Source organism: Dasypus novemcinctus, chromosome 8 (genome assembly GCF_030445035.2).
Source record: "Dasypus novemcinctus isolate mDasNov1 chromosome 8, mDasNov1.1.hap2, whole genome shotgun sequence".
NCBI lineage: Eukaryota > Metazoa > Chordata > Mammalia > Cingulata > Dasypodidae > Dasypus > Dasypus novemcinctus.
Genome location: NC_080680.1, coordinates 68,719,286 through 68,738,547, shown reverse-complemented (window position 1 = coordinate 68,738,547; position 19,262 = coordinate 68,719,286). Strand labels below are relative to the sequence as shown.

General features: G+C 34.7%; 1 non-coding gene across 1 annotated transcript; it reads right to left on the bottom strand.

Moving 5' to 3' along the window:
* Positions 1-13,075: 13,075 nt before the first annotated feature.
* Positions 13,076-13,209, bottom strand: LOC111765413 (small nucleolar RNA SNORA70). The gene has a single exon (XR_002797765.1). It is a non-coding gene; the product is annotated as a small nucleolar RNA SNORA70 (small nucleolar RNA).
* Positions 13,210-19,262: the final 6,053 nt, after the last annotated feature.

Genomic DNA, 19,262 nt, shown 5'->3' with positions numbered 1-19,262 from the left:
ATTAGGTAAGTGCTGGCCCTGTTGAGCTTCAAGAACTAATGGTGGGAATCTAACTGAGGGCATGCAGAGTCATTTAGAAATTGTCAGACTCTGATTTCTCATCTGTAAGGTAAAGGTGTCTGGTTACATGTTCTCAAAAATTTCCTCCAGCTCTGGTATTCTGTGTATCTGTAAATCCATCATAGCCAGGCCCTGGATGCAATGACAAGCAGAGATGCGGTCTTCAGTTCCCCCCACCATCCATCTTATTCTCCTTTTTACTGCTCTCTTGCCCTTAGGTGATATCCCAAAACATCCCCTACTTGAGATTTTTCCAACTGTCTTCTCTTAGTCAGAGTTCATCAGCTTCTAGTCTCTTCTATGTCTAATATGATACATAATATGTGCTGCTGTGATGGTGTGAGCTAATGAGGTAAAGGCTTGCCAGATGGCATATTTGCATTTTAACAGGGGCCTTCTGAAAACAATGCCTTAGTACAAAGGAGTGCTATAATTGGTGAGAATGTTATCAAACAAAGTAGGCCTTTAAAGGAGAAAGACCATGTAAAATAAAATATAAGTCAATGTGAGCTTTCTAAACTGAAACTGTATTGCTATTTTGGAGCCATAACTACAATGACAGGAATAAGAATTTACAAAAATATTTAAAGCACTTGAACTGTATCTGAAATGAAAATATTTCCCTTCTTTGGGTGGCAAATTTTCATGCTTTAATGAAGCTAAGAGACAGAGAGGGTTAAGTGAATTTCATACTTTAATTAAAGATAAGCACAAAGCTAAATCACTGCTAAAATAAAGGGGCAGCAATTGGATATTTCAGTTCAGATAAAAACATTCAATGCATACTGTTTCATTTTGATTCACAGTCTGAGGTTTGTTTATAATCTGAGATGTCACTTAAAATGTCATATAAAATTAACATAAATACAAAGGAAACTGGTTTGGAATTCTGGGAGTATATGGTTAATTTGATAGTAAAACAACTTTGCACATACAAAATACCAATTTGTTTAGTGGCAGATATCCTAAAGTATTATATACTTGAGTAATTGTGTTTCTGAATTCTTTAAGGCAAACTTGGTTAGGATACAATTCTTAGGTGTGCCGTAGTATTACTGATTCTTTAGTTGGAATAGAGATAAGTAGAAAAAATGGGAAGCAGAATATGGTATTTCTGAATAGCATCCTAATCCTTCAGTCACTATTTTAATTTGTTCTTTTCTCTATGCAGGCCTGTATTCTTAGGATGACAAAATTCTTCCAGACAGAATTCTTTTCTAACATTGTATTTATTACGTTTATGATCCATTTCTCCTTCCTGATATAAAAGAACACCATCTTTGAAGACCATTATGGTATGGGAAAGGCACTTCTTCTTTATAGAGGAAATCTCAATTAAATATAAGGGTCTTGAGAGAGTATTCATAAGTCAAAGCCCCTACTGCCTGAGTGGATATAGCACTAACTTAACACTACTTGAGTTCTAAACCCTAATAAAGATAGTATAGGAAAGTAGTTCATCTGGGCCTCCTCTGGTTTAAAATGTGTACCTTAAACTTTGAAAATTGCTTGCCACCATTTTTATGCCAATCATTGACTATGTTTCTAACAATATTGTTAGAATAATTTTTCAGTATCACTTAAAATATATCTTTCGATCTATATATATGTATTTATTGTATCCTCTTTTCACCAAGCTCACAGAGGGGAAATCTTAGATAATATTTATAAACAATTTTTAACCTGTAAATTCCACTCATTCATTGAACAAAATCATATTATTTTGTTAATTCATTCATAAATATGTTCCAAATGGCTTAATTGTGTTAGATCAGTGGGTCTTAAGCTTTTTTTAAATTTGTCTCAAAATTTCTCCTCATCCTTCTTTAAAAATCACTGATGCTGAATTTAAGAAAATTCTAAATTTAAAATGATAAAAATGATAATATATTTCAGTTTTGTAGTAATAATAATAATGCAAATATATTTGTTCCTTAAACATTTTTAAGTTTACTGGCTCAGTGGCTTTTCTACTCTTATGTTGCTAAATATTATTTCAGAAATAAGGAATTACTTTGGGAATTGCCATATATATTTTATCTCCTCTTTTTAAATAGGCTGTGTTCTTTGTTTTGATGTATAAACATGATTATCCTCCTACCTCAAACACAAATCATATCGTGTCCAATTGGCAGAAATTTTTCTTTCTCGAGAAAAGTATTGATGTGCATTTCTTAAATTTCCCTCAGATGGAGGGAGCTTGTTTGACTAAGAAGTCTTTTGAGAAGGAAAGCATGAGAGACACAATCATTCATTCCAAAGATAATAAATTATTAGCACCTATCAGATAGAACCAGGTGACCCCAGCATGGGCATAAGAAAGAGAAGAGTGAAAAATCACCATGGACGTAAAAAGTGAAACAGCCAGTGGTTGATTCTGCATCATATGTGGTGGTAAAGAGAGGAGAGGACCTTTTTGTGGCCATGAAATTGCAGACAGTCAAGGCTCAGTCCCAGCCTGCCTGAGGATAGGCTTTCTCTGTGAGAAGGTGTCTGTGTGGCTGAATCTAATTTGTTGCAATGTAGGGAATCCTGGACAATTCTGTGTCATAAAGCAGCTGACAATGGAAGCAATGGGTTGAGAGCAAATGTTTCTTCCTGGTACCCTAATGGATCATTGTAACTTGAGAAAGAAATGTTCAATTCCTGCAGTGGCTGGGACTGAAAGCAAGCAGTTCAGCCTGCCACTAGACATGGAGCATGGTTCTGTGGCACTATGATGAGAGGAGCTCTTAGAACATCTGATGCTTCAGCTGCCTTTCAGAAATACATATCTGTTTTCCTACTCTTGCAGCCAGACTGTGGCAACCAGCACTACTTCTTGGTAAAAGCCAGCAGTTTTGTGTTTCAATAAAAGTGCAAAGAAAGTGGTGGCAGTAAAGGCAAAGGCTTGGATGAGCTGAAGGTCTCTGAACAATCTGGGTTTCAGCTGCAAATTGTCCTCAGTCATTGAATGTAAGGAAGCACGTAGCTTTAACCCTTTGGAAGACAGATATATGAACATTTTTGATATTCTGGGCTGGTGTATTCTGGGATACCAATGAGGGCAGCAATTTGCACATCCATACTATTAAATAAAATACTGTAGACTCCCACATACGTAGTTACTTTGCTAGTTATGGAAATAGAGTGAGTTAACACACCAACTATTCAAGCATCATTAATTCAAACTTTACCTGGGTTCATGGACAGGATGGTATAGGAAATCACTATTCCCGACAGTTAAAATGAAATGGATCTGATTAATATTATCACTTAATAGATAATGGCCAGGACTTCATTTTCTCTGAGACAAGTATACCTTCCAGAAAAAGAAATTTAGTTAAAATATATTTTTCAGGAAAATTTATCAAAAGAGTTAATGTTTTCAAATATAAGATATAGACTATAGTTAGCCATAATATTTTTATGATGTTCTTTAATCATTTGTAACAAATGTTCTATAAAAATGTAATATGTTGGTGGTGGGGTGATGTACAGGATTCCTGTATGGTATACATGATTGTTTTGTAAATTCACAATGTCTCTAACAAAAAAAATAGTGTTTTCTAATGAGGCATAGTATCTCTTTGTATTCTAATATGTTCCTCCTACTTATTTGCATATATCCATTGACTTCATTTATGGGAAAAAAATGCATTTATCATGTTTGCTATCAGAAAGATTAGCTTTCCTTTTTGCAAAGTGTTTGTTTCCTTGGCTGCTTGAAGCAAATATCACAAAACAGGTTGGGTTAAACAATGGGAAATATTTTCACTCACAGATTAGAGGCTGGAAAAATGTCCAAATCAGGCATCATCAAGGTCATCATCAAGGCAATGCTTTTTCCCCAAAGACTGGCTGCCAGTGATCCTTGGTTCCTCTGTCCCATGACAAGGCACAAGGCAATATCCTAAAAGCCTTAAGTCATTTTTTTTTTAATTTTTTTTTTAATTTTTTTATTTTTTTTTCATTAAGTCATTTTGTTACCAGATTTTATCTAGGTTCTTGGTTATGCTGCAGAAATAAATTCAAGAGCATGCTGGGTGAGTTAGGTCAGTAATTTATTCAGGTAGGGAGGGAAGAGAAATGGGAGAAAATAACAAAATAACAGAGCAGGGGTCCCAGGTAGAGAGGAAGGGGGTGAAAGGGGATAAAAAGGGCTGATTTACAAGCTACATATGCGTGGCCATATGGCAGAGGAAAAATGGCAAGAGCGGTACACAGAGGGCAGGGAACAAGTCCAGAGCCAGGAGAGAGTGCTCAGGCCTGTGCCTGGCTTTTAAACTGTTAATTATTTCACCCCTTTGCTAATGGCAGGGGAGGGGATTCCAGCTGTTTTCCATTTTGATTGATTACCCACCCATCAATCCCTGAGTGAGGACCCAAAGATAAAGTTCCTAGGGAGCATGTGGGCCTTTTTCTTGCTCCCAGGAAGAAGTCTGTGTTCTGGATAGCAGAATCTTGGGGGTGGGGTCTTCCAGCAGCCTTCTTGGGGGTTACTGATATCCATATGGACTCTTTGCCAGGTTCCAGATCCATCTATTAATTCCCTATCTTACTAGCCTGCTTCAATTTCAATAACAATACTAAGTACAAAGTCTCATCAAAATTGGTTATGGATATGGTCTGTCCTGGCGCACAGTTACCCTCTGTCTAAAGACTTGTGAAACCTAGAGAACAAGTTATTTTCTTCCAGTATGCAAAGGGGAGACAAACATAGGATAAACGTTTCCATTTTATAGAGAGAAATTGGAAGGAAAACAGGGTCATGGTCTCAAACAATTCCGAAACCCTGCAGGGTATACTCCACTAGATTTCAAGTTCTGAGATTCATCTCCAAATTGATGTTTTGTACTCTGGGCCTTATGGAGCAGCAGCCCATCCCTTCCAAATGCTTGCACAGAAGCGATGCTCTTCCCAAACACTGGGGTGAAGCCTCCACCCTCTTCAAGCATCAGGAGGGCAGCTAGGCTCTCTGCAAACATCGGGACACAGGCACCACCCTCAGGTCATTGGGGTGGCGGTCAAACTCTCTGCAATACCCAGGGCATCGCCTCCATCCTCTAAAGTACCTTTAGCAGACTGCTAACCGTCTTGTCAAAGTAATCTAGGATTTTCTGTTATGTGCCTCACAATTCTTTCAGCCTCTGCCCATTACTCAATTCCAAAGCCATTTCCCCTTTTGGGCAGTTGCAGTAGCAGCACCCACTCTCCTGGTACCAAAATCTGTTTTAGTTTCCTAAGTTGCTCAAAGCACATATCATTAAATGGGTTAAGTTAAACAACGGGAATTTATTTACTTGTGGTTTTAAGGCCAGAAAAATGTCCAAATGAATGCATCAGCAAGGTAATCATGAAGGCAATGCTTTCTTCCTGAAGACAAGCTACTGGCAATCCTTGGTTCATTTTATGACTTGACAAGGCACATGGCAGCATCTGCTGGTCTCTCTTCTCTTCCAGGTTTCTTCTTTCATGGTTTTCTTTCTCTCCATCTGAATTTCTTTCTCTTAAAAAAGACTCCCGTAATAGGATTAAGACCCATCCTAAGTGAGATGGGGTACACCTTAACTGAAGTAACATAATCAAAAGTCCTATTTACAATGGGATATATACAATGAGATTATACATAATACATATATTATGAATTAGATATAGGAACATTTTTCTTGAATACATAGAGCTTCAAACCACCACATAATGTCACTAACTAAATTATAATTTAATCACTTTCAAAATCTTAGTCAACATGTAGCTCCAGGAGAACCAGGTCACATTTGTTTGTCAAATAATCATTTGCATGTATCTATTTCTCTGAAAAAACTTCCAAGAAGATCATTATAAAGAGTATGCCTATAATGTTATTTATGTGGACAGCACAGTAGAACACCTATTTTTCAAATTAATTGGCAAAGTCTAAACAGCAACTGTCTGATGGGACCACATACATTGCATGATCATGATAATTTCTTCTCATAGTTCCACATAATATTAATAACAATTACTTTTCGTAGCCAACCAAAAGTAGCTTTGGTTATCTAGGTTTTGTAAAGATGTTTGTGACATGATTAAGCACATTGATTCTTTTCATGTTATCAAATTTTTTGAAGCACAGCTCCTCTTCTTTTTTACCTACTTCACACATATTAATAACTTAAGAGTCATCAACATCAGTTGACTCATCAAGCTGTGTATACATTTTACAAGGACAAATTTTGATAACTTTGATATTGATAATGTAATGTAGCATATCCTGGGTCACTTTATGCAGGGAACAAGAAAATTAAAAAAAAAAAAAAGGGAATCCCAAGGTAAGAAAAATAATTCTGCTGAAGCTTCAAGTGTGCAACTGATGTCAATAAAATTTCAGATTATATAGTTTTGCTGATTTTATTGCATGAGATTTTGTTTCCTTAAAAAATTGGTGTATTTTGAGCAACTCTATTTTCAAAGATTTATTTAAACAATACAAAATCAAATACCTATAGCATGCTACCACTACTAAAACTCTTTAAGATTCAGTGTTAAGGCCATGCCCAGGTGTACTACAAAGTTGTTTCTGGCAATTTTCTAGCATATTTTATTGTTTGAGTTGTGTAATTACATTCTGGTCATTGAATTGCATCAGACTTGTTGTACAAGTCCACAAGCAATGAACACAGCTATAATTTAATTTTTGTATTTTTAATATGTCTCACAAAACTCTTTTACTACTTCCCAGAGATATTGCCAAATTTTGTTGTGCAAGCACCGTATAAGCAATACTCTGGTATCAGTTCACTCATAACTACATAATTCATGAAATACCCTAAAGCATGGGAGGACCAGTCTACATTGGACAGAACAACTCAACATAAGCAATCCTGTACTGTGCACAATTTGATTATGTGCATAACTCATTGATTCATATGAACTTTAATCAGCAGGTTATACATGAGGAAATAGAGGAATAGAAAGATTAAGTTGCTGGAAGGAACATAAGTGAGATTCAAATATGGAAGTTTAACCTCAGAGCCTTACAATTTAACCACTACATTATACTGACTCTCAGTGTACTGTCATATACTGTCAAACTAAGAAATGGAAATTTGTTCCCTTTGAGTCATGCTGACATGTTTTAATTTGTTTATTTGATAATGTGCCTTTTAAACAAGTTAAGAACAACTCATATTACAGAAGAAAAGTATACTCCCTTTTAGTAAAAACATTCAGTACACTAAGAATACACTAAGTGTGAACAGATATAGTTGCTGCCTTCAATTTTTTTATCATTTTAGAAGAGAAATATATATAATCAAATAATGGCAATACAAAAAGAGTCATAAAAGTATGTAGGTTTACAAGGTATACTAGAAGCACAAGTGCAGGGCTTCTATCTATTTATAAATATTAAAATAGTCTCCACAGAGAAGATAGCATTTCAAAAAATACTAGGAGGTTATGTGTGTGTTTCTTTTAATATGAAGAGTTGGGACTAGGTCTACTTTTGTTTAGTATTGGATCCAGCATGAAGCTCAGTGTCTGGAATTTAAAGACAGATAAGAATCATCATCAAACACTGAGTGGGAGAAAGGACTTTAGTTAAGAAAGCCCATCCTCTTCCTCTACACTCCATGATGCAAAAAGAGTGTGCAGTACTTTTGCCTCCCACTTGGTTCATTAACAAGGGTCAAACTCAGTAAGGTTGCAAATTTAAATAGAAAAGGAAATAAAGAAGAAGGCAGGAAGCTTGTGTTTGAATCTTGATTGTGCCAATATTTAGCTATTTTATCTCTCTTGGTCTCTGTTATAAGGTAAGTAAAAAGAGGTACTAAATGAATAATTTAAAATATTTTACGGCAGAAACCCTTTTTATTTCAATGAAATCTTAAGAGAAGTTTCAATATATAAGGAAGTATAAGAAAACAATCATGATATTTATTGTATATCTGTCTTATTAGTTCAAATTTACAGGAATTATACTAAATAAAGATAATCAGAATCAAAGTGTGTTTCATTCAATACTGAATACTAAGGAAAATTTATGACACTTGATAGCCAATTAAATATTTATATACATTAGTGGATGAATAAAACAATGGGAAAATAGGATCTTCAACAAACATTACCAAAACCATAGAATTTTATTATTTTTATTATTTGGTTTTGGTTAAGCAATGTCAATTAAAACTTGAATTATAACTAAAAGTATTTTAAATAGTATTATATTTTATATTATATCTTTTAAGTTAAAAAACACATACAGAAAAAGAAGTCAGGGAAAGATTTTTGCAACTACCTATATGAAAATTAGCCAATCATAATTTAATTAGTTGGTCAATGGCTTCCTAAGTGCTAAATTATATATTAAATTGATATTTTTATATAATTTATATTAAAATATTTTAAAATAAATATATTTTAAATTGAGTGCTAATCAGATTTTTTAAGAACCTCTGATTTGTATTCTTTAAGCAGGCAGGATGAGCCTGAAGGTCATTTCCATTTGATAAATGATAAATCTAAACCAAGGATATACACTTACCATCATGTAAATAATTCTTTCCAACATCTATTAATTTATTGTCCTAGTTGGCTTGTTTTTATAAGCTGGAAGCCCAGTTGCCCAGTGCTCATTTGGATAAGTTTCCATATTCTCCAGTTTATATTGTATCATGAGCGTTGTCTCAGGATTTGGAAAAACAGAACAATTCTTTCATCATTAATGCTTTATAGTACCTAAGATTACCACTGTGAACAGAAGCAGCTACTTAAAATTTTATTCATTTTGAAGACTTTTAGTCATACTTCAGATCATTATAATTCATTATAATAAAGCTCTATATTAATAATGATTGGCCTCATATTAATCATCATGGTTTTATTTATCCATTTTGCTTCTTATAATTCAGTTGTTTTTTTAATATATTTACTTCATAGTCCTATGGCTCTAAGGATATAATTAAATTTCCCACACAATTTGCAAAATTCTGATATAGAATTTTTTAAGTATGATTGCTTTCCCATTTAATATCAAACTGTGATATTTTATTCATTTTTAATGAATTCATCAAAGATCCTTTGCTAATTTCTCACTATCTCACTTTCTCTTATCCTTTCCAAGGAAACAACTGGGATTTAATCGAGAACCAAAGAAGTGTTGATTTACTGCATTTTTTAATGCATTTAGTATGAATTTTATGGTCTCATATTTACCTTTCAAATTAAATAAACAAAAGGACATTTTCTCTTTCTCATCAACTTTGCATATGCTGAATTTATTGAGCTATATATTATAACATAAACACTGCAGAATAATCAAATGCTTTTGATTTTATAGGCTTTGGCTCATATAAATAAAATATGCTTTTAAAAAAGCAAAAGTAAAAGAAATTGGAAAAGTAAACCTTTGTTCCTCACAGTTCTTCAGGGACAAATAATAAATACAACCATAAATATTTCACTTATCATTAATTAGCTTCTCTGCAAAATTAAATTGAGTATAGGATCTGCTTTGAAGCCTCATGAACAAGAAACCTCTGCAATCAATGTAGTTCTGAAAAGGAACTTTGGAGATAATATTTTAATTCTAAGCAGAAAAAGCATGCCCCCAACTAATTTTTCTTTACTTATCTATATGTTTTTCCAAAAAAAAAAAGGTATAGCAATTGTTATCCCAATAGAATAGTCACAAAATCTATTTTGTGGAAGATTATTTGATGTACTAGAGTAAAATAATGTTTACCAAAATTAAAGAGAGTGCTATTCTTTCCTTCTTCATTCCTTCATTCCTTGTTGCCTTACTTCAACTTTCTTTGATCAGGTTAAAATTATAACTAGAAATCAACATACCTTCAAAGATACCAGAAATTTATGTAAAGAAACCTGCCCACAACATTGAAATATTAATGCTTGAAGGCATTATTTTTCAGAATATCCTAAGTTCTAGAAATAAAGTTGGAACAACTTTACAACTTAGTTGTAATCTTAAATGTGACATTCTCTAAAATGAATTGTATATGAACTCACATTTCCTCTTATGTACATATATTTCTGGACAATATTTCTCTCACCATCAAACATTTCCAGAACTGTAACTTGCTTGTCCCTGAGTTCTTTGAGAAGAATATTGCTCTTTTGATTGGGTTACAGATATGTCAAGTTATTAGACAGGGGTTGGTTATGCTGCCTCAATCTTCCTTTGATTCAGCTGAAACTGAAGTCACTAATGTTGTCTTTCTAAATCTTCATCAGACCATCTTTAGTTATGGCAGAGGAAATGAAGGGCTGGTTATGAGCCTGCAATTGTGAAGAGTCAAGTCCTTGATGTACAGCTGCTTGGCGTGGGCAAGCCAAACTGTTGGATGTACGTTGCACTGAAGCCATCCTGTTTGACAGTTTCACTGCAGACATCTCTGTAATGTCTGGCACATTATGAGAGATGAAATAAGGTATATAATATGGGAACTAGCAATAAATGAGAAATAGTAATGGGAAAGATATGTAAGCAAGTGCCTGGCACATATACTTCTAATACAGTTTTTTAAACAAATCAACTTTACTGATACATGTTAATGAAGCATAAATACAACCAAAGTATACAATTAAAGGTATTCAATGCAATCATATATGTGTGCATTCATCACTTCAATAATTCTTAAAGCACTTTGGTTCATTCCAAGAATAATACTAATAAATGAAAAGTACATTTTAAAAGCAAACATTCTTGATCTTACCTTTATCCATTAAATTACCTCTTTATTTATAAAGTGATTTTACATAGAATTTTAGGGAACTTTATGTTTTGACTCTTGGTATGTGTATTAGTCAGCCAAAAGGGGTGCTGATGCAAAATACCAGAAATCAGTGGGTTTCTATAAAGGGTATTTATTTGAGGTAGAAACTTATAGTTACCGGACCATAAAGCATAAGTTACCTCCCTCACCAAAGTCTTTTGCCATGTATTGGAGCAAGATGGCTGCCAACATCTGCCATGGTTTAGGCTTCCTGGGCTCCTCTCTTCCCCAGGTTCATTTCTCTCCAGTCTCAGCACCTCTGTTGTCTCTACAAAGTCAGCTGTAGACTATGAAGCAAGCTCTCTAGGCTTTGCCTTTCTCCACAAGGCCAGCTGTAAACGATCGGGCAAACAGCTCTGTCTCTCTCCCCAGAGCTTCTGCCATGTCTAAGGAGCCATCTCTATTCCTCTGTGTTCTTCTGTGTGTTCACTTCTCAGGCTTCAGTATCAAAAACTCCAGCATCAAAACTCCAATGGTAAAACTCCAACTCTGTCCTTTGGCATGTGTCTTATCTGTGAGTTCCATGTACCAAGGGGAGGGGACACCACCCTACTGGCCCAATCAAAGCCCTAATCATAATTTAATAATACCAAGGTACAGACCAGTTTACAAACATAATCCATCTATTTTCGGAATTCATGAACCATGAACCATATCAAACTGCTACAGTATGTATATTCATTTTCTATTGCTGCTTTAAAAATTACTACAAACTTAGTGGCTCCAAAGAATTCCTGTTTATGATCTCACTGTTTCTATGGGTCAGAGGGTGAGTACTGATTGGGCTGGTCCTCTGTTCAGAGCCTCCAAGGCTGCAAACATGGTGTCATCTCAGTCTCATCTCAGGCTCCAGGTCTACTACCAAACCCACTTGTGGGAAAAATTAATTTCCTTGCTGCTGTAGAACTCATAGTGACTTCTTGGGAGACAACTGGGAAAGGATTTTCTGGCCTCTAAACCCTCTCTTAAGAGACTGGCCTGATCAGTTCAGGTCCACCAGGTAATAAAAATATTAAAGTTACATATTTCAGTTTAAAGTAAATGTTTACCTAAAGCAGTAATTTGGTTCATAAAAGTGTATTGATGTTCTTATAAAATACTTAAATTTTGTTTGAATGATTGCCCATTTTATACCCACATAGCCTTGGTGGGATTGTTGCTCAAGGTGCCCCAACGCTCTGTGGAAATGACTGCTCTGAGGACAGCTTTTAATTCCTCCTATTTGAATTACTAATGCCTCCCTGGTTTCTGGACTTCTGCAAGCTCAGCTTTCAAATTTTTCTGTGTCTATGAGCTGTACCCAGATTCTTCTAAAAACTTCATGTTACAAAAAATAATAAAACATGAGCTTGAAGATTAAAGATTTAAGAACCCTTAAAATAAGACTTTTCTAGGAAGAGTTAGATATTATTGGCAACTTTTTAAACCTACATATCTTGCCCATCATTGCTATATATATATTCATGACCACTAGGAATGCTCTCATGACAAAGACCATAAAATATAATTTGTGGGAAATCTTTAATTTAAATAGAGTCTCTCAACAATTTGCATCCATGTCTTTCATAATACCCTTCTTCCAGTTTATCTTCTATAGGAAAACTCTGTACAACTTTACCTTGTTTCTTCTCTTTTTTAAAGCCAAAAATGCATGAGTTTTAATAAAATGTTCCAGAACCTCAAGATTCTTACATGTTTCACCTCCATTCCTATAGTCAATAGGACATATCCTAGTGCTTTTCTTTCCCATACTGGGAAACAATTTTTTCTCATAAGTTTTGGCACTGGCTAAAATTCTCCAATAGTGATTTTACATCTTTAATGTTTTTGTTTGTGTTACTATTGATTTGATGGTCAGGAAATAGTTTATTAGTGAACACAAGTCAAGTGAGACTAGTACTGGCACAGTCCTCATGAGTACAGGGTGCAACACTTGTCCAAAGGGCCACGACTGGGGATGTATTTGTCTCCATAACCATCTGGGATATGGTCCTTCTCAGATACCATGATTTCAAATTCACCAATATTAAACATGGTAAAACTCCATGCCTTGGAGATACAGATCATCTGATGACCAGGGAGTCCCATGTAGCACCTCAATCACACCCTTCTTATTTTGAAGCTTGGTGTGGAATGGGCATGACTTGGCTGATGTGGACCTTGACCACCAGACCCTTGGGCTTTCTAAAGGCACCTTGCACACCTATCTGGACCCTAGATTGGGCACGGTGTGAAGTCATACATGAACATAAATAGGTGAGGGCTGTTTCCAAGGTCCTTCAAAGAAACCCAAATAAGAAATAGGGTCTAGACACTACCAAGGAGGCTGCAGTTTTCAGTTATTGCTTACTGGTCCCCACACGGAAAGGAAGATGGTCAGCTTAATTGACTGCAGAGAACTACTGTTCTTTTAAATTAAAAGCTGCCTAACTTATGCAATGTTCAAGGTATTTTGCCTATGTTAGTTATGATGCTTATGCTGTATTAAGTGGACATTGGAAATGAGTTACTCCGTCTCATTTCGAATATTCTGAAACTGTGGCTTAGAGAAGTTAAATGCCTTAACAAAGGTCACTAGAAAGTAAGTAAAAACTATATTCAAATATATCGTTGATTCCAAATCTCATTTTATTTCCATTCCAGTAAGCTACCTTTCATAATACTTCTCAGATACTTATGGGAATGTTTGTATTTTAATCCATTCAATCAACTTTTATTGAGTACAAAAAAGGGAATTCATGAGTCATTTTCTTTTGATATATAGACTCTGAAACTTTTACAAACATTAAATAAATGTGAGCTATACTCAAAAATAATTTAATTATATTAAGCATATTAAGTCATAAATACTTTAAATATAAATTAATTTTATCAGAGACTTTTTTCCCAATAACTAGCTTTGAGAATTGGGAATGAGAGTGGAACACTGATGTTGCAAGACAGATCTATGTTGGCCAACAGTGGCAAAGGCTCTAGGAAGTTAAATAGGTATGGGCAAGCAGGAAAGGAATCCACCTTGGTAACTGAGAAAAGATGTACCAGGAGGAAGGAGATGGTTGAAGAGGGAAATTTATGAGGATTCAGAAAAACAACATCCCTGAAGTTAACACATATAATTCTTCTAACTACCGTAAATTTCCTTCCTACCTGTAAACAAAGGATTTGAGTGGCTGGTACAATGTCCGAATTCCTATTTCTATTTTTAAAACTTTCCATAACTAGCCTACAAGCTCCATTGCTGTGTTCCTAGAATTTACTACAGTTTTAGTATATAGTAGTGGCTCGAACATTATTTGAGATAACTGATTTTAGTTAATGAATGGGTAGACAAGTGAATGACTCACCTTTACAATTTGAGTATATGATTAAAATAAAAACATTCTACACATTCTGGTCTTCTGAATTGCATATATTTCAATAAAGTATTCACAGATTTTGGCAATTTGGGATTGATATCCTTATGTTTTTATTTTGTAAAATAAAAATTTGACTAACAATAAGATAATGTTGAACATATACCCCCAATATAAATATACTTTAATTTATATATGTGGATTGTCTGTTTGCATATTAAATATTAGTATTATTTACCTTTTCAATTTTTAGATAAGAAGGGTTTAAATTTTTATTTCTGTATCCCAGTAGATTCAGTAGTATATTCTCTGAGTAGCACAAACTCCTATTTTGTGGCCACAGAAATATCCTCTGGACACCAAGAGATTGAGAAGAGTCAATGGTTCTTTGGGATTCAACAAAATGTGCAACACGATTTTAATCATCCTATTCCTAGGGTACTACTGTCAACATCAAAAAGAATCACCACTTTGTCCCAACTTTTCAATTTTTTCCGGTCAGTGATTGCTCCTTTTCTAACAAACTTCATAGAGCAATGGAAACTGTATAGGCCTGAGAATCAGGGGACTTGGCCTTTACATATGATTGATTAGTTGAGAAACCTTCAGCAAGGTCCTTAAATCTTTGGGTTCTGGTTTATGATTTTATAAGTGACAAGGAACAATTCTTAATCCTTATGTACCTTAAGGAAAAATAACAACAAAAAAAAGCACCACAAATACTTGTCTGTTGACAAAAGCACAAAACTATTTCAAAAGAGGACTTGGAGCTAGAACATGTGATTTGGTAATTAAGATAGTCAAGGAAATATAATTAGTTTCCTGTTGCATTCCTTTGCCATCCTCTGCCTAGTCTATAATGATTGGTAAATGACTGGTAATGACTGATCCCTGCAGAGTAGTTCTCTTGAAAGAAAAACTGATGGTTTGTAAATATAATAGTTAACCATAAACATCATTAAATAACTATTCATCAATTTTGAGCATTAAATATTTTCTCATAATTTAGGACTTGATTAGAATGAAGAATCCAACTTTAATATGTTGCAGTCATCCAAAATGAAGTTCCTATACATTAAGCTCATCATGCAAACGGGGTGCAGAAATACTTATTGTCCAGTATATTTTACCAACTTAATTTAACTGTCTTTTTTAAATGCTTAATATTCTTTATATGTACTACCATGATTTAACCTAACTCAATCAAAATGTTACATACATTGTATCATTGCATAATAATATGTATTATAGTAACAACTGTTTATATCACACTCTGCATTTTTCAGAGTGCCTTCATATATATCACAATTTTAGTTATTACATAGAATTAAGTATCTAATATATAGAGGAGAAGAATCTGGAAGGCAGGATTTTAGATTTATCCTCTGTAAAAATTCAATGGTTACGTATGATGGAATACCATGCTGCAGTAAGAAGAAATAAAATTGGGACATATGTGATAACATGGATGAGTCTTGAAAACATTATACTAAGCGAAGTAAGCCAAACACAAAAGGACAAATATTGCATGGTCTCATTAATATGAACTAAATACAAATAATAAACACATGGAATTAGACCCTAGAGTATAGGTTATAAGGAGATAAGAGGAGGATTGAGAAGAACTATGGATGCTTAATGTATGTAGAAGTTTTAATTAACTTGACTGTAAAAATGTGGAGATGGATAGAGTTGATATTAAGTAACATATTATAGTGAGTAGCAAATGGTTTATAAATGGTACTGTGACTGAAAAGGGTAGTCTGGGGAAGTAAATGTCAACAGAAAGAAAGCTAAAGAATAATCTAGGGACTAAATAATACAGTGAACCCAGAGGCAGTTGAGAATTGTGGTTAAGGGTACAAATGCAAGAAGGTCCTTCTGTTAGCCAGAGCAGATGTACATCACTATTGCAGGGTGATGAGAATATGGAGAAACATGGGAAAACTACAACTGGTGTGACTTATAGACTGTGGTTATCAGCAATACCATTATATTCTTGACTTAATGCCAAGCTATACAGTGTTGATAATGGAGGTGTATGGAAAAAGTTTGCCAAATGTGTGCTATGGACCATGATTGCTGGTAATGGTCAGATGATATTATCTCATAATCTGTAACAAATGTTCTGCCAGGGTGTGGAGTTGTATGGGAAATCTACACATCTGTATGATTGTTTTGCAAGCTCACAATATCTGTAACAAAAATATATTTTAAAAACTAGTGTGGGCTGGGGGAAAATACACCAAATGTAAGATAAGGAATATAGTTGGTAGTAATATTTTGACCATGCTCTTGTATAGTTTGTAACAAATGTTTCACACCAATGCAAAGAGTTGGTGGAGGGGTGATGTATGAGATCCCTGTGTGATGTTATGTATGTTTATTTTGTAAGTTCACAATCTTCACTATACACTTATTGTTTATGTGTGTTCATGAATGAATGATATACTTCAATTTAAAAAATTCAATGGTTTTAAACTAAGTCAAATTCAAGCTCAAAACTTGTAGACTGATTTCTACAGTAACTTTTGGGGCTTGAGAAACATTTACCTCATTATTTAATTAATTTGTTTTAGATACAATGTGGCCAAAAATAACTGAAAACAAAATTACAGAGATTTTTTTCATAGATGTCCATATTTCCTAATGTGGATGGCAGTGTTTCCTCTATGCTAAAATTTTGTTTTTGTGGAAACAATAACTTCTGCCTTATAGATTTTTTTTCGGTTACAAAATCCCTCTTACCTCTTTGTCTTTCCTTTTGTTCTTCATCCTTTCAGACCTAAACTGAAAATATACACTATCATTCTACCTTTTTTGTCCCTTAGTATCTGTTTCTGTTATTAGTTTTTCTGACAGAACATTTTTATTTCTTCAGCAGACATACTTTGGTACTGCTGGCATTAATAGACCAGGCTACATTATTTTAATAGCGGGATGCCCTGTGTATGAATGTGTGTGACAAAGTAGGAAACAGTAAAATTGAATTTTCCACAAAAGGATTTTGTGGAATTTTCCACAAAAGGAAGAAATTTTACCTCTATAGTGAGAATTTTTAAAGTATAAGAATTAGAGCATGAAATTCTACACTGTATATTGTTGTATACTTAATGTTTCTAGGTTTCTCTTCTCTGAGCTTTCTTTATCATTACTGTGTTAGAATTTTTCTTTAAAAATTCCAACAAGTTATTTGAAACTTTTTTTTTGGACAATGTTGCCTTAACACTGGGATCATGAAGATACAATTTAAACACATGCTTACACATCCACCAGAGCCAAAAATAATGCCAAAGGAGAATGGCTAAGACAAGGAAACTATTAAATTATTATTATAATACTTCCAGGCTTGTAAAGCTGAGAAAACATCAGATTAATTAAATTATTTTTCCTAAGGGTTATTTTCATTTAATTGCATTCCCAGAATTTAAGCATATGCATAGTGTGAGAATGACCACAATCAGTGTTTTACAGAAATATAACTGGTATAAAATTTCCTAATTATATATAAATATATATATATGTCTTTGGGAGCAGATGTAGCTCAGTGGTAGAGTACCTGCTTCCCATCGTACAAGGTCCTGGGTTCAATCCCCAATACCTCCAAATATATGTATAAATATATATCTATAGGCACAAGGCACAGTAAAGCTCAACTAAGACAAGTCACCAGTACTATCACCACCCAAAGAAAACACAAGCCTCATAATAACTCTACCTTCCAATTCCATTGAATGTCAGCCAATAAGAGCCACAATCTAGAATATAGGTTACCAGGGGATAGAGTTGAAATAGGGAAGGAGAAGTTAAGACTTAAAAAGTACAGGTAGGTGCTGAGGTTTAATATATACCCAGGGGACCTGAATCTCTGGACTGACCATGTGATACCCAGGCTCTGAGTCTCAACAGACTTGCAGCTCCTACACTCTGGTTTATAGGACTTACCCCACTCAGCTAACATGGAGGTGAAGAAGGTCAACCACCATACCAGATAGCCAAGAGTGCCTACAACTGAAAGCAGAAGAATTGCATCCAGCATCCATACGGAATCTGGGCCCCCTCTTGATATAGATGTGGAGTGGACATGGCCATCCCAGGGTCTACAGAATGGAGGAATAGAGAATGGATTAGAGTGGACTTACTGATATTCTATTCATGAACTATTGTGATTAGTAATTGAAGAAAATGAGGCATTGGTGTGGAGAAAGTGCCATGGTAGCTGCTGGGGGTAGGGAGTGGGAGGAGGAGATGTGATGTGGGGGCATTTTTGGAGGTTGGAGTTGTCCTGGGTGGTGCTGCAGGGACAGTTACCAGACATTGTATGTCCTCCCATGGCCCACTGGGTGGACTGTGGGAAAGTGTGGGCTATGGTGTGGACCATTGACCATGAGGTGCAGCAGTGCTCAGAGATGTATTCACCAAATGCAATGAGTGTCTCATGATGACAGAGGAGGTTGTTGTTATGGGCGGGGGAGGGGGGTATGTGGGGACCTCATATTTTTTTAAATGTAACATTAAAAAAAGAAAAAGAAAAAAATGGACTCCTACCTGGAATGATGGAATTGTTTTGGTAGCAGATGGTGGTGATAGTAGTACAACATTGTCAATGGTAATTGAAAATACTGAAATATATATCTGAATGTGGTTAAAAGGGTAAATATTAGATTGTCTATGTGATAACAGTAAAAAAATTAAATGGTGCATTATCTCCTTATTCAGAGACTTCCTACATATTCAGCACATACTCCCCTAATGTAGAATGTTCCTCTAAAATCTAGGATTTTCTCCATCTGTGTTCCTTGAACTAGCACTACTTCCTCAGATCACTTGGATTTTATTTAGCGTCCTTCACCAGTTCCTTGTGTTAATGCAGGCTTGCCATTCTGTTCACTTCCATTAATAATTTCAACCATGTTAAGAAGCAAGAGTGAAAAACATGTTTATGTTACATTCTTCCCAAGAAATTCAAAGGACTTGAAAAATGACAAAGCAATGACTTCACTATATTAAGGAAATTCCTTATGAAAGAAAGAACAATAAAACTCTAATGGTTTTATGCTTCACTAATATGTAATAATAAAATTGATTTTTTTAA